Consider the following 16463-nt stretch of genomic DNA (forward strand, 5'->3'; position numbering starts at 1 on the left):
TGATTGTTTAAATGGTTCTTTTTTATTTTTCCATTCAAAAATTTATACTTCTTTACCTCTTCCCCTCTTGCTCACCCACTCACTCTCCTCCCTCCCCCTACCTCCATAAGACAGGGCAGGGAACCCTGCCCTGTGGTAAGTCCAAGCCCAACCCTCCCCCCTTCATCCAGGTTTAGGAAGATATGCATCCAAATAGACTAGGGTCCCAAATGCCAGTACATGCAGTAGAAACAAGTCACATTGCCATTATCTATGGCTTCTCAGTCTGCCCCCATTAGCAGCCACATTCAAAGAGTCCAGTTTGATCACATGCTCATTCAGTCCTGGTCCAGCTGGATTTGGTGAGCTCCCGTCTTAGTGGATGGACCAACCCCCTCGCGGTCCTGACTTCCTTGTTCATCTTCTGCCTCCTTCTGCTCTTCAAATGGATCTTGGGAGCTTGGTCCATTGCTCTGATGAGGGTCTCTGTCTCTATCTCCATCTATGGTGATATTTGAGATCATCATCAGTATGGTAGTGGGGCAAGGCCAGTTCAGGCACCCTCTCATCTGCTGCCCAAGGACCTAGCTAGGAAAATCGCCATGGTCACCTGGGATCCCCCCTCTAGAGCCATCTCTTGCCACACCTAAAATGGCTCAGTTAATGTAGATATCTTCTTCCCTGCTCCTATATCCGCCCTTCCTCCATATCTACCCTTCCACTACCCCAAGCTCTCCCCAGTTTTTCCCTTCTCCCTTCTCTCTCCCCTTCTCCCCTTTTCCCCAAGCTTACCCACACTTCTACTCCCACCCCCATGCTCCCAACTTTTGTCCAGTGAACTTGTTTGCTTCCAATTTCCAGGAGGATCTATATATGTTTTTCTTTGTGTTCACCTTATGTGTTAGCTTCTCTAGGATCTCAAACTATAGGCTCAGTGTCCTTTGTTTATGGCTAGAGTCCACTAATGAGTGAGTACATACCATATTCATCTCTTTGGGTCTGGATTATCTCATTCAGAATAGTGTTGTCTATTTCCATCCATTTGCATGCAAAATTCAAGATTTTTTTTTACCACTGGCTAGTACTCTAATGTGTATATATATATATATATATATATATATATATATATATATATATTCCACACTTTTTTATCTATGCTTTTTCTCCTTCTTCTTCCCCTATTATTCTTAGGTTTGGTCTTTTCCTGGTGTTCCAAATTTCCTGGATATTTTGTGTTAAGAATTTGTTGGATTTGCTGTTTTCTTTGATCAGTGTGTTTATTTACTCTATAGTATCTTCAGCATCTGAGATTATTTCTTCTATCTCTTGTATTCTGTTGGTTATAGTTGTCTCTGTAGTTCCTGTTCGTTTACCCAGGTTTTCCATATCCTGCCATCTCTTGGTTTGTGTTTTCTTCATTGCCTCCATTTCAGTTTACAAGTTTTGAACTTTTCCATTGCCTGTTTGGTTGCTTTTTCTTGAATATATTTGAGGGATTTATTCATTCATTTTTTTCTAACTTTTTGTTAGTTTTCTCATCTATTTCTTTAAAGGAGTTTTCACATCGTGTTTAATGATCTCTAACACTTACATAATGTTTAAAGTCTATTTCTTCTGGATTAGGATTTTCAAGTCTTCCAGTTGTATGTTTGCTGGATTCTGGTGTTAACATGTTGCTTTTCAGATCGTTGGAGGAATTCTTGCATTGGCGGCTGCCCATGTCTTCCTTCAAATGCTGTTAGGAGAGTCTTGGCGGCTTAGTCCAATCTTTGCTGTGGCTACCTGTGTACTTGGGGTTTTTTCTTAGTCTGCCCTCTCTTAGGTCCCCTCAGCACTGTAGTTGGCTCTCAGATCCTCTCCACCCTGAAGTAGGCTGTGGTGGTGGATCTAAGGACTCCACAGATGGAATGAAGAGCTTGGGGGGGGGAAGCTGGGATGGGATAAGTAGAGAAAGGCAGTAGCTGGGGAGAAGCCCCATTGAATGACCAGAAAGTTTAGGGGATTGGAGGATGCCTGTGCTCCCTTCCCGGGTTGTCAGGCCTGCCGATCTGACCCTCACTTACCCCTCTGGATGGAACTTCTGGTACAGGATCAGGGCCACTTGCTGGCCAGGGACCTTGCAGACAAAAGGGCAGGCTTGCGAGGTGCAGGCTCAGTGGAACAAAGAAACTCTGGCAGCAGTTGCACTCACCACTTTGTCCCCAAATCCTCAGCCCCGAGGCAGGCTGAGTTGGGGGATCCTATGATCCTGCATATGGAAAGAGGTGCTTGGGTGCAAGCTGGGATGAAATAAGAAGAGAAAGACAGTAGCCGGGGAGAAGCCCCACTGAATGGCCAGCTCAAATTACTTTTTATAGATATAATATGAATTATAAATCTGATAACAACTATAGCTAAAAATGTATAAGTCTCAGATAAGTCATATACCACTCCTAGAATTCCATCCATAATGAAATAAAATGTTATTAAATTCCAGGATGGAAATCTTATCTTCCATTATCTTAGAAATGGTATACATATATTACTTTAGCATTTGACTTACCTCTGAGATTTTTAAGGTGTAATAACAATGTGGGCCAGAAAAACCTGTGCATTTTCTTAGCAGAACTTGAAACCAACCTGAGTGGACTGAATGGAATTTTGTTAAAGAGATTCCAGTCAGGGCAGCTCTACAGCAGTTGAACATGTATCACAGGAGTCAGGGGAAGCTGTAGTAGATAGCCATATGGGAGTCACATGCATGCAGGTCTGGGGGCAACCCACAAACCACATAAGCCACAGGAAGTTGTGAGGGGCAGCAGAAAGCTGTGTGGGTGCCCCATGGGGAGGTAACAAGGATCGGCCCAGTAGGAGAGGATGCTAAACCAGTAAAGGTGGGAGCTGAGAGTGCTAGTGCTTCTTCTGATCCCAGGTGTCTAGGTTTGAGTTCCAATTCCTAAAGCTGAAATTCTAGTCCCAGCTCTGACCTGTGCTGGTGGCTAAAATGTTTCAGGCAAATATATTTTTTTCATAAATTCATACTCCCAAAATTGGGCACCAAATAATGATGTAAGATAACCCTCTGTATGATATGAATATGTTTTATTACCATTGGTTAATAAAGAATATGCTTTTACCTATTGGTAGAGCAGAATATATGTAGGTGGGAAAACTAAACTGAATGCATGGAGAATGAAGGCAGAGCCAGGCAGACATCACGTAGCTGCTGCAGGAGAAAGACACCAAAAATTTACCTGTAAGCCACAGCCTCTTGGTGATACATAAATTTATAGAAATGGGTTCATTTAAGATGTAAGAGAAGCTAGGAATATACTTGAATAATTGGAAGAACATTGCTGTAATTAATACAGTTTTGTGTGATTATTTGGGTCTGGGCAGGAAGAAAAAAAGTGGTCTCCATTTATACCCACCATTAGTCATTGATCCACATAAGACTTAAAAAGGCTTAAAATAAAAGAGAGCTTATAGACCCACAAAAAATGAGATCCAAGTGCAGCTTCTTGGTAGGTGCACTTATTTCAGATAGGAGGATATGATATAGAAATGAATAATTTACATTGGTATGGACTTTGTTTTATTGATACAAATTGATACAAATTTAATGTCAATTTTGTTATATGTATATTTCTACTCTTATTTAAAATATTATGTTTATATAACCTAGCTCAGACCTATACAGGCTTCCCGATTGTCTGTAAGTCCTTACAAGCCCTGCTTAACTGATTCTATAAGCCATGTATTCATGCTGTCCTCAATCCCTCTGGGCCATTCAGTCCTTCCTTGCCCTCTTCAGCAAAGTTTTGATAATTTGCCATAATTTGTATTTAACATCAAAGAATAACATCTATCACATCATAAGACCAACACATTGAACTTCATGAAAATTTTACTATAATAAAATTAAGTAAAAAATGGATCAGAACTATCAATGACAAGTCCTGTCTGGTGTCATATACATATAACACTAGCTAATCAGGATGCTGAGCTGGAAAAATGCAATGCCAAGGCTGACACCTTGTCTCAAAAGTGTGGGAGAAAGGAGGCTATTTGAGTACATAACTAAAGAGGAGAGCCATTTCCAGCAGGTGAGAGGCCCTGGGTTCATTTCCTAGCCATGCAGAAATGAATACAAAACAATGAAGTAATGCTCACAAATATTCAAGTGTCAAAAATTCAAATATCTCAAAAGAAAAATTATAGTATATTTCAGAATTACTAAATGCAATATTAGATTGTGCAGTTTAGCAGTTTGCCCTTCATCTGAGTATCACCAACCATTATGAATTTATTTTATATTCATGTGACTGATACGTTTTTTTTCTACACAATGTCACTGCAATCATTATTCATGAATTTTTATAATAAAGACATCACAGCAGTAATTACCTTGTAAATATTCTCCATGATTAATTTTAAGTGTTCTTTCCTTCTAGGTCAGATTTCTAACAATTTCTTTGCAATTTGTTTTCATCTTCTCTCATATATTGCATCCTGACTGCAGTTTCCCCTTTCTACTCTCCCTGCAATCCCTTTCTACCACAGGTACGCTCATCCAGACCCATTCCTCCTCAGATTCTCTTAAGAAAAGAGGCCTCCCAGGGATATCAACAAAACATTGCATAACAAGTTCCAGTAAGACTAGGCACAAACACTCTTTTCAAGACTGAATGAGGCAATTCAGTAAGATGAAAAGAATCCCCAAGCACAGACAAAAGAGTCAGAAACACCCTCACTCCCCTTGTTAGGAATCCTACAAAAACACCAAGCCATACAACCATAACATATGCAGAGGGCCTATGTTGGACCAATACAGACTCCGTGATTGTAGCTTCAGTCTCTGTGAGCCCATAAGAACCTCATTTAGATAATTCTGTAGACAGCATTCTCCTGGTGTCATCAGCCCATCCGGCTCCTATAATTCGAACTCCCCGCACTTCTGTGGGTGTAGAATGATGTGGGAATATACAGCAGTGAAAAATATTTTTTAACAAGCCAACCAATCTGATGCCTGATTTCCTGGTAGGGAGTCCCATCTAGTAATTTTTCTCATTAAACACTTCAATTCCTACCTAAGAACTGTATTTCTTCCCTAAGGACAACTTTGGGTGTATTCCCACTCTTAATGTGTTTATCTTGTGAAAATATGTCATCTACTAGGCTTACATATAGGTGTGGATTGACAGAAAGATGATTTCTGCATGTACTCAGAATGACATAGGATTCTCAGTCACAAAGACAGTTTTTTTATGTGGATAACCTAACCTTAGACTTCAGAGCAAATTCAAAGCATGCTAATTGTCACTGGAGAAAATGTTTGGTTGCACCTAGAGACAAATACTGAGCCTGTTTTCCCAGGTGTTTTTTTTTTTTTTTTTTTTTTTTTTTTTTTTTTTTTTTTTTGCTGAATTCAAGGTCAAAATGGAATCAACCTGATTAGACATAACTTTCTCGGTAACTGAATTTTTGCATATATTCTAAGTCTCAGGCTCAAGGTTCATTTTTTTATTACTGTCTACGAAGCCTCACCAATTTAGAGCTATGTGCAAGGATATGGTTTCTTATTGGCCAATCACGGTGACATTCCTGTACCGATAGAAACTAAGTGATTTATCTTGGCTTGTGAGAAGGGTTCAGGCCCTAAAATATAACTTAACATTGTAAAGAGTTTTGGCTGGAAAGAAAGCAGAAGCAAGAGAGTGAGAGAGCAGTGGACAGCAATGAAGGCAGGCAGGAAGCAAAGGGGAGAAGCAGCGTGGCAGCAGCTAAGAGGCAGAGAGAGAAAGATGTAGAACTAATTAGAAAGAAGCTGCTGAATAGACAGCATTGAGAAGAGAGAGAGAGAAATTTTTCATAGAGAACCTGTTTAAAGATAAAGTAATGAGAAAGTTGCCATCAGAAAGCATCTGTGATTAAGTATCCCCCCAAATGCATCTGATGTTTGGCAGTGATTCTCTACCGGTGCTTCCATCAGATGGCAATTATGCTTGGCTTCAGCCTGGAAGTACAGCAGAATATCATTAGGAATCATTTGTTTGACATTTTTCAGATGTTTTAAAGGCATCCTATTACAAGCGACCCTCTATCAAAAAATACTCCCAATAAGTGTGTGTGTGTATATGTATATATATAACACACACACATATATATATTACATATATATATATATATATTACATATATGTATATATTCCAAAATTCACTTATATGGTTGGATATTTGTGTTCAGGTATAAAGTCAATTGCTTTTAAGCCTGATACCACTTAAATACTCATATGTGAACATGTCCTCACACATGTACATGCACACCCACAAAAAACATAATTTTAACAATTCACACTAAGTAAATATAATGTTACAAAATTTACTTCTATGAGTGTAAACTTTAATAATAAAATGATTTGATTCAGGCATAAAATGATAATGATCTCCTATTATTATATTTAATAAGACATGCCAGTGAAGTTTCTATGTATAAACACTATATTTTATGTGAACAAGATCAGTAGACTTCAAAACAGAATAGCTAAACTAAGCTGAACATGGTGACACACACCTTTACTCCTAGAACTTGAGAGGCAGAGGCAGCCAGATGTCTATGAGTTTGAGGCCAGCCTGGTTTACATTTTGAGTTTCAGGAAAGTCAGAGCTACACAGTGTGACATACATACATAATTATTAAACTGCCTACTTTAATATTGCTTACCATAATCTTACAAAGTAAGAAGACTTTCCCCCCTTCAAATATCAGACAATACTAAATTGTTAGAAATGATTATCTTTCTAAATTAAACTTTGTCAACTGGGCAGTGGTAATACACATCATTAATCCTAGAAGCTGAGAGGCGGAGACAGATGGATCTCTTAGTTTGAGGCCACCCTGGTCTACAAAGTGAGTTTCAGGACAATCAAGGCTACACAGAGAAACCCTGTGTCAAAAAAAAAAGAGTATCTGTCATTTTTACTCATGATGCATTTTACAACCTAGCATCACTTTTTTTCCTTGTCTTGACATCTGAAAATCACTCTAAATATTGGAATGGACTAAATATGAATATGTGCTAAAAGAAGTCAGCATGCAGCATTATAGATGAAAATGTCATGTTGTTTTTATATGCACAATTTCTGTGTGCACAGTAGAGTACTTAGCATTGTACCATGGTTATACTAGGTAGTGGTGGTGGTAGTACTTCTCCTTCTCTTCATCGCCACCAAACTGACAAACTAAGTGCACTGAAATATTTGAAATATTTAGGAACAAATAAGCCTTTGGAGCATTAAACAGAATACTTTGTTTTCACAATCTTGTTTATCATAGAGTAAATTTTCATAGTTTGTAGAATCCAGGATTTAATTAATTTTCAGTATAGTCCTTTGTCTTGTCAGATATTAATCATTTGGATTTCAAAAATTACAGACTTGTTTTTATGTGGGTAACAGAAATGTTTCCTAGAGTAGGCCAAACCACAAAGAAACCAATGGAACTCTTTGCTGCTCTTAGGAGAGCCATGAGTGTTTAATGATATGTTTTATGAGTGTTTAAAGGATTTTGACCATCTTTTTCAAGTTAAAGGGTACAAAATAACAAATCAAATTTGGATAACAATAAAGCTATATACATCTCCATTTCTTACAGGAGAACAGTATTATGATAATCTTCATTTTGAGTTAAAGAGAGTAAATATTAATATTAGAAGAGAATTTTAGTACATGTTTATCTACTAGTCAGGTACCAACTACTTCGTAATTGAAAGTGATAAAAGACATAATAAATGCTAATTCAAGATCTTTGGCTCATGGATTTAATGGCATGGTACAGGATTTTGATACCTAATTTGATTTTCCAATTTTTCTAATGTGGACTACATAAATTCTCTATTAACTTAAACAAATCAAGAGATACATGGTTGACACAGAGGATCAAACTGTGGCATAAGGAAATAATCTGATTGAATATAACAGTGCATTTGAAGCAATTCTAGGTTCTATTTTGTATGTCTTTATCTTTCTAGTTATTCTACAGTGAGTCTATTGATAAAGCTAAAGTTTTATTAAATTCACACAAATTTTGTGCAAGAAATGAAAGCATATAAAATGAAACATAAAAAAATAATATACCTTAAATTTAACAAGAATAATTAGCAAAACAGAGTTTATATGTTAGCAGTTGGAAACTACATTCTTTCTGAAGCTATACATGGGGAATTTATTCTATAATCTAAAACATAGTTTACAGATTTTTCTCAATTTCTTCCTTCTCAACTGTTTCTATGTGTTTTACTCAGTTTGGTCCCATTTCATTATCCAGCAAGTGTCCACTTTGTTTTGATGACAGATGATCAGTGAAACATGTCTCGAGTCAGAGTGAGGAGAAGCAAGAAGCATTGAAAGAGCTATTTGTTCAGTTGTCTGATTATTGGATTCTTGAGTTTTCTGTCAGTAGCTTTTGTTGAAGCAGTACTCAGGAAAACAGGCCTGCTGATTCCTCCTAAATGTGTCATGACAGCAATGAGAAACATTCATTTTTTTCTTCTAGAAATATTTAAATTCTTCTCAGTGTAACAAAATTCTTTTCTTTGGGAGACTTATAATTCAAAACACAGAGAAAAGTTTAAACTGTGGAGAAGCAAACTATATAGAATAGGAGAAAAATGTATGATATGGAAATATATTTTCAAATCTGAAACGAGAAGGAGTATCATATCAATTGGCTCCAGTGAGCACTTACACAGTCAAATTTACTCAGTAAGGACAGCAGAGCACACAGACTTTACAAAATGTGATGCCTTAACTTCTCCCTTAAGAATTTCTGTGAGGGGCTGAAGAGATGGCTCAGGAGTTAAGAGCACTGGCTACTCTTGCCCAGTTCCTGATTTCAATTTCAATCAACCACACGGTGACTTACAATCATCTCAATGTCTGTTATAAAGGTGAACATGAAGACAGAACATTCATTCATAAATGAAATAAATAAATATGGTTTTTAAAAATTAAAAAAAGAGTTGCCCTGCAGAGTCTATATACTTATAAAGAGCTCTGATGCATAGGAGATAATGAAGCACAAAAAAGGTAGGCAAAATATATACTCTGAAGAAAGAAGGATAGAGGTTTTTAATTCTAAATTTAGATACTACTATTGTGTCACAGTGAATAGTGTTTTGTATTGTTACATATGTCTATCATTTTTTTTTCTGGAAATTCTACTATAAAATTGTGTTACTAACTAAAAATATGGGGGATGTTTAAATACTAAGTAAATAAAACATCCATTTCCACAGTTGCACTAGGCTCATTTCTGTAGCGTGGCTAATAAAAACTCAGAAACAGACATTGGGATTTAAGGTGAAAGATCAGAGAACAAAGCAACCAACCACTAGAGAGTTTTTATCTCTTTGAAATCTTCACACTGAAAAGAGAGTGAGTTCTGGTCTCATACTGCCTTATATTCCTCTCTAGTGTTGGTATTAAAGGTATGTATCACCACCACCCAGCCTCTATGGCTAACTAGTCTGGCTGCTAGGACTAAAGTTGTGTGCTACCACTACATGGCCTGTATTGAATAGAGTGCTAGCTTTGCACTCTGATAGATATTCAGGCAAGATTCATTTGCTAGATCATAAACAAAATATCATCACACATTTCAAATGTTCAAAGGTAATTCATGGGTAGTAAATATTATATGAATAGGCCATTTAGAAAATTGAACACTATTCTTTGGAACATTTTATTTTCTTAGCTTGCCTTTTCTATACAATAAAGAAGAAAAATGAACTTCTTATTCTATGATATCTAGAGAATATGCAATTATTTGAAATATTTATATTTCAAAGTTTTTTAAATTCAAAATTCAGATTATTAAAATATATGAGAATATTTTACAATGTAAGAACAAATGAGATATCACATCATAAATTAGAGATTAAATATGGAGAAATATATCAGTATATATTTTAGTGTCAACCATAGTCATGTAAGATTAGAAAATACAACTAGGTATAATAAGAGATGCCCTGGAATCATAAGACTTGAAAGGCTGAGGCAGAAGGATTACATGAGCTTAACTCCATTTGGGGCTGCATAGAGAATCTAAGGTGAGACTAAAATACATATTAAGACATAGTAGAAATAGCTTTAGAAAATGCAAATATACATTATTATGAGATATTAAAATACACATGGTTTAAATAGAAGTTAAAACTTAGTGACATTTAGGCTGACAGTCCTCAACTAATTTTAATTTCCTCAGAGATTAGTTACAGTATTAGCTTATTTGAAGTTTTATCGGACATTATTGTTGCCATAGGAACATTCCTGGTGTGATTCCTGCTGAAATGATTCAGGGCAAGAATACAGAAAGTTTGGTAGTGTATGTACAATAGATACACATTTCAGTCAGAAGTGATTTTAATTTTGTTTTTATCTATATATTTATATTTTTGGCCTGAATGATACATATATATTTCAGCACAGTATAAGGTGGCATTAAAGAATCCTTGCTCAGGAGAAGCTCCAGGTTAAGAGTTATACCTCAATTAGTCCTTGTTGGACTGGATAACAGAAAGCAAGTCACATTATTCCTGTTATCTGGATGGAGCATTTCCAAAAGACTGAGATAGTCCTTTCCAGTGATTCTGCTTGTACTTTACATGAAAAAGGTTTTGTATAAGCAATACATTTATAAGGTATTTTATATTAACCTAAATATATATATAATAGTATATATTAGAATAAATTATAATCAACTCAAATGTTCTTATTGGCATTTCAAAGTCTTTATTTCAGAAAATACCTGGGCTATTACTGATCTGTATTTAGCCAGGCTGCCTTTGCTTGAGTTTCTGAGAAATAGTTGAATGATTATGCTATGCTGCACCATCTGAATAATGAAGCGGTGTCTGCACATTGTATGAATTAATTTGATCAGCCTGGAAACTGTATGGGAAATGTATTGTTATTTATGATTTGTGGTTATGAAAATGAGACCTATCCTGAAGTTAACAGTAAATTACAAAAAGCAGAAATGAAGCCATGTTCTACATACTTCTGATGCACTTGTGCTAATCACTGCAGTCCAATTTTCCCTTCAACTTTGACAACAAGAGAAAACACATGGCTTCAATACATGCTACTTCTGGGCCTGTTGCTGGTATTCTGACACCATCCTAAACTTTTCTAATATCTAAAAAAAAAAAAAAATACACAAAGTAGAAAATATTAAAATGATCTTATTTACATATATACACATGTATAATAACATGATAAATATACACATATACTATGGACATGACTTATGTTCTAAATAAACATTTGGTAATACATAAACATTTCAAATAAAAAAAAACCTATTACATGTACAATGTGACCCTGTTTAAAAAAGAATGCAAAATATAGTGAAAATAATTTATGAAAAGAATTACACAAGTATGCTATTTTTGTATAGTGAGAGTACTAACATTTTTGTTTATAAGAAATAAATATATACTTTTAGCTCCTTTATCGAAAATCAGGTGTTCATAGGTTTGTGGGTTAATGTCAGAGTCTTCTATTCGATTCCATTGGTCGACTTCTCTGTTTTTATGCCAATACCAAGCTGTTTTCAATACTGTAGCTCTGTAGTAGAGTTTGAAGTCAGGGATGGTAATGCCTCCAGACGCTCCTTTGTAGTATAAGATTGTTTTGGCTATCCTGGGTTTTTTGTTTTTCCATATAAAGTTGATTATTGTCTTCTCCAGATCTGTGAAGAATTTTGATGGGATTTTGATGGGGATTGCATTGAATCTATAGATTGCTTTTGGTAGAATTGCCATTTTTACTATGTTGATTCTCCCAATCCAGGAGCAAGGAAGATCTTTCCACAGGACAGGGAACCCTGATTGCTTTTCAGGCTGAGGGGGAGGGGGACTTAATTGGGGGAGGGGGAGGGAAATGGGAGGCGGTGGCGGGGAAGAGACAGAAATCTTTAATAAATAAATAAATTAAAAAAAGTAAAAAAAATAAAAAAAGAAATAAATATATAAATGTACCTTGGAAGTTTCTTGTGCAATTCATTGAATTTAACATCTCAACAGCATTTTCTCCATGTATTTTGTTTTATTTTTATGAAATATCACACTTTTCTATATATAAGTTAATGTGATTAGCATATAGTTACTATATTACCTGTTTTCAAATTTGAATTTGCTTCATGAATCTCTTTTGCCCACTTTCTCTGGTGATGACTTCGAGCTTTATAATGAAAACTAGCAACAAAGTAGGAAGTTTCTTGAAGACTTTAAAGAGAACATTCTTAGCCTTTCCATATATAATACAATGATACCGTCTACTCTAAGAGTTCTGTTTCTCATTCAGTTGATATAGGTATCACATCCTCCATTAATAAATTTGTATATATTGGACAATATTTGTTTTATATATAGTATTTTTATTATTAAAAATATTTAAATATTGTATCAGTTTTTCTAGCATTTTATTGAGGGTTATTGCATATATATTTTGAAGAATATGATTCTCATCTCTTTGTTACTGTTTTTATTTAATTTTGAAACAATATTTTTTACTATATCGATATAATTATAACCAGACATTTCTCTCCTGTCAGTCAGTTTCCAAATAACCACTCTGAGGATTAATATTAATTACAACCTGCTTGGCTTATTAACTCAACCTTACTATTAACTAGCTTTTAAATTAACCCATTTGTCTCATGACTTATTATCTCATATTTGGTTCTCTGGCAGCTGCTTGCGTTTTTCTTAACACAGCCATTTTTGACCTGTATCTCTGCTTGGGTTTTCTACATAGTTGTATTCTGCCCTGGTATAGGCCAAAGCAGCTTCTTCATTAACCAATGGTAATAAAACATTCAAAGCATACAGAGGGTATCCCACATCATATAATGGTGTAATAAGAGCATATATAGCATGTTATCACATAATAGCTTTGTAACATGTATGAGTTAGAACGCATTCCTGTACAAGATTTTAGAATAATCTAAGTATAACCAGTAGTAGTAATACTACTGGTATTTGGTAGAATTCAACAGTATAGCAATGTATTCCAGACCTTTTCTTAATGTGGAAACTTTTTCATACTGATTCAGTCTGATTAATTGTTATTGAACTATTCTTGTTCTCTTTTATTTTTCAATCAATCCTCGTAAGGTCCATAAGGAAAAAATGTTGATTGTTGTTCTAGGTTATTAAACTTGTAGGTGTTCAGAGATTCTCTAATTTCTGTAATGTCAGTTGCCATGTTTATATTTTAACCACCTCTGTAATTTCATTTATTTGGGATTTCTCTATTCTGTTGCTAATTCAAATTAATGTTCTGTTTGCTTTGCAAATCTTCTCAAAAAAATGAAGTTTTTGTTTCATTGATATTCTATATAAGTTTTACTTTCTGTTTTGTTTATTTTATTTTGACCTTTAATGGTTCTTTTCATTTAATAACTTGGGCTTAGTTTGTTCTTGTTTCTATAGTTTATCGGCACTTCGGGATCAGTTATTTATCTGTGTTATCTCTTCTTTTTGTATGTGGACTGGCCATTGGCTATCATAGACATCCCTTTTCACATTATTTTGTTTGGATATTGTAGTTGTTCAAGTGTTTATCTCCACTTTGGTTTGTTTAAAGAATTTAATGCTTCTTCTTGATTTATTAATTTATCAATTAATTTTTAAAAGAAAGTTCTATAATTTTGATTTTATAGAGTTCTAAAGTTATTAATAATTTATTCCCTTGTTGTATGTGTGGACACCAAAATCACTTGAATCCAACAGACCACAACTTTGAGAAAACCTGGTTTAGGCTGTCTGAAGATTCATTACCTTTTCTTCCTTTGTTCTCCCAGATCCAGTATCCTGTCTCATCCCCAACTCTGGAACAGAGCATCCGTGGAAGACTTCCCTGCCACTTTACTCCTATCTTCTCTAAATCTCACAGACCTTCAACTTGTAAGCTTACTCTCACCACTTGTTTTCATTTTATCCCAACCTGCCATACCAACAGGAACTTTCAGCTATCCCCCAGTCAACTCTGCACAGGGAGCAGGTAGGCTGTCTGTAGCTCTCCACCTTCTGCTTTTCTCTATCTAAGCACACAATATCAAACTCAGTAGTATAGTAGACATTCTGGTGGTTACCTCTTTTCTCTATTGCTCCTCATTCAAATGAGAAAAGAGCAGATCCGGGTTGAATACTCTGTTCTCCCTCTTCCTGTGAACCCTATCAGATCCAATTCTAAGAGGTAGCTCCCAATACCCCCAAAATAATTTACTTGTAATCTCCAGTATCTAAAACTGTCTGGTACAAAGAAAATTTCCTACCATTAACACATATGTATCATACTCTCTGGAAATTCAAATGGGAAAGAAAAGCTAAGTACAAAGCATCCAACCACAAAGAAAAAACTCAGAAGTCAACACATAGAGCTTTAATCATCCCCAATCCAGATGCTACATTCCAGTATAATATGTTTCTGCCAGAGTCCAGATATCTTTCACAGAAGACCCTAAATATTCCAACATAGCTGAAAACACAAGAAAAACTTTAAATCTGCCTATATGAAGATAATAGAGGCCCTTAAAGAGTACATAAATAAATCCTTAAAGAAACAAAACAAAACACAAACTGCTGAAGAGAATTATTTAATTTATTAAACAAATCTATAAAAGGAAAAACAGTGGAAGAAAATGAGTAAAACTATTCAAGAGATGAAGACAGAAATAGAATCAAAAAAGAAACACAAACTGAAGAAATTCTAAAAATGAAAAATTTAGGAATTTGCACATCAACTAAACAGGTAAGCTTTAACAACAGAATAAGAATATGAGAGATGGATGATAAAATGACAGACATTGAACACATAGTAGAAAAAATAAATAAAATAAATAAAGAAAATGTAAAAACTAAAAAAAAAATGAACCAGTGACACAAGCATCTAAGAAATCATAAACACTATGGAATAGTGTTTTCTAACAATAAATTTTCTAATCTAAAAAGAAATGCTTATAGAGGTACAAGAAGCATACAAAAAAAAACAAAAACAACAGAACAGACAAGAATATACCCTCATCTTCACTATGTTGCATCAAAACATTAAATATTCAGAACAACAAAAATAATATTAAAAGATGCAAGGGAAAATTACCAAGTAACATATACAGGATTACCTCTTCAATACACCTGATTTCTGAGTGGAGGCTAAAACCAAGAAGGGATTGGGCAGATGTACCAAAAATGTTTAAGTGACTTTGGGTAAATGTCCTAATGTTCAGCAATATCCATCGACCATAGATAAAGCAAATAAGATATTTCCTGATCTACAAATCCAGCCATAAAGGCAGTCCTGGGTACAAAACTCTGACCCAAGGAGGTTAACTACACCCACCAAAACACAGGGAATACATAATCCAACATAAGCACAATCAAAAGAAGAGAAACATGAACACACGAACACACACACCACCACCACCACCACCATCACCACTACTACTAATAACAAGAGAAAAGTAATAGGGATCAACAATCTTTGTCATTGAAATCTCTCAATATCAATGTTCTAAATTCCCCAATAAAAACACTGAGATTAAAAGAAAAGAAAAGTACCAAGATTAACAGAATAAGTTAGAAAACAGGATAAATTCTTCTGCTGCATCCCAGAAACAAACCACAAATTAATGATCGGCATTACCTTAGGGTACATGGATGGAAAAAGACATTCTAGGCAAGTGTACCTAGGAAACAGGCTAGTATAGCTACTTAAATAACTAGCAATATAGACTTCAACCCCAAATTTATCAAAATAGGTATGAATATTCCATACTCATAATAGTAAAAATTAGAAAGATATCATTTTGGTTCTTAACAGTTATGCCTCAAATACACAGGTACCTACTTTTATAAAAGAAACACTACTACAACTTAAATAACATATTTTCCTTTAAGCACTGATAGTGGCAGTCTTAAGTACCCTACTCTTAATAGGTCAACCAAACATAAGCTAAATAAAATTTGGAGCTCATATTTATTATAATTTAAAATTATTCAAGATATATACATAATATGTAACACAATAGAATATAACTTCTCTGCACCTCGTAGAATGTTACCCAAATTTGAGCACACACTGAGAAATAAAGAAAGTTTCAACAAATACAAGAAAATTGAAATAAATCTCTGCATTCTATTAGATTATCACAGATTAAATCTGCATATTAACACCAACAGAAATATCACAAATCTTTAAAACTCATAAATATTGAATAACTACTGAATGAAAAATGAGTGAGGACAGAAACAACGAAATAAAAGACTTTAGAATTCAATATGTGGTTCTGCTTTTCATTGGTTGTATTGGTCAATGAGGGTGAAGGAAACATAAGTAAGACACAGGGTTCAGATAGCTGTGTATACAATAGAGACAGCCCTCTGGGAGACAGACTTTGGGAAATCAGCTCAAATTTCTTCCAGAGTTTGGGAACCCTGGGTG

The sequence above is a fragment of the Microtus oregoni genome, unplaced genomic scaffold, assembly GCF_018167655.1.
Source record: "Microtus oregoni isolate MIOR12 unplaced genomic scaffold, Mior012 000079F_000, whole genome shotgun sequence".
Taxonomy (NCBI): domain Eukaryota; kingdom Metazoa; phylum Chordata; class Mammalia; order Rodentia; family Cricetidae; genus Microtus; species Microtus oregoni.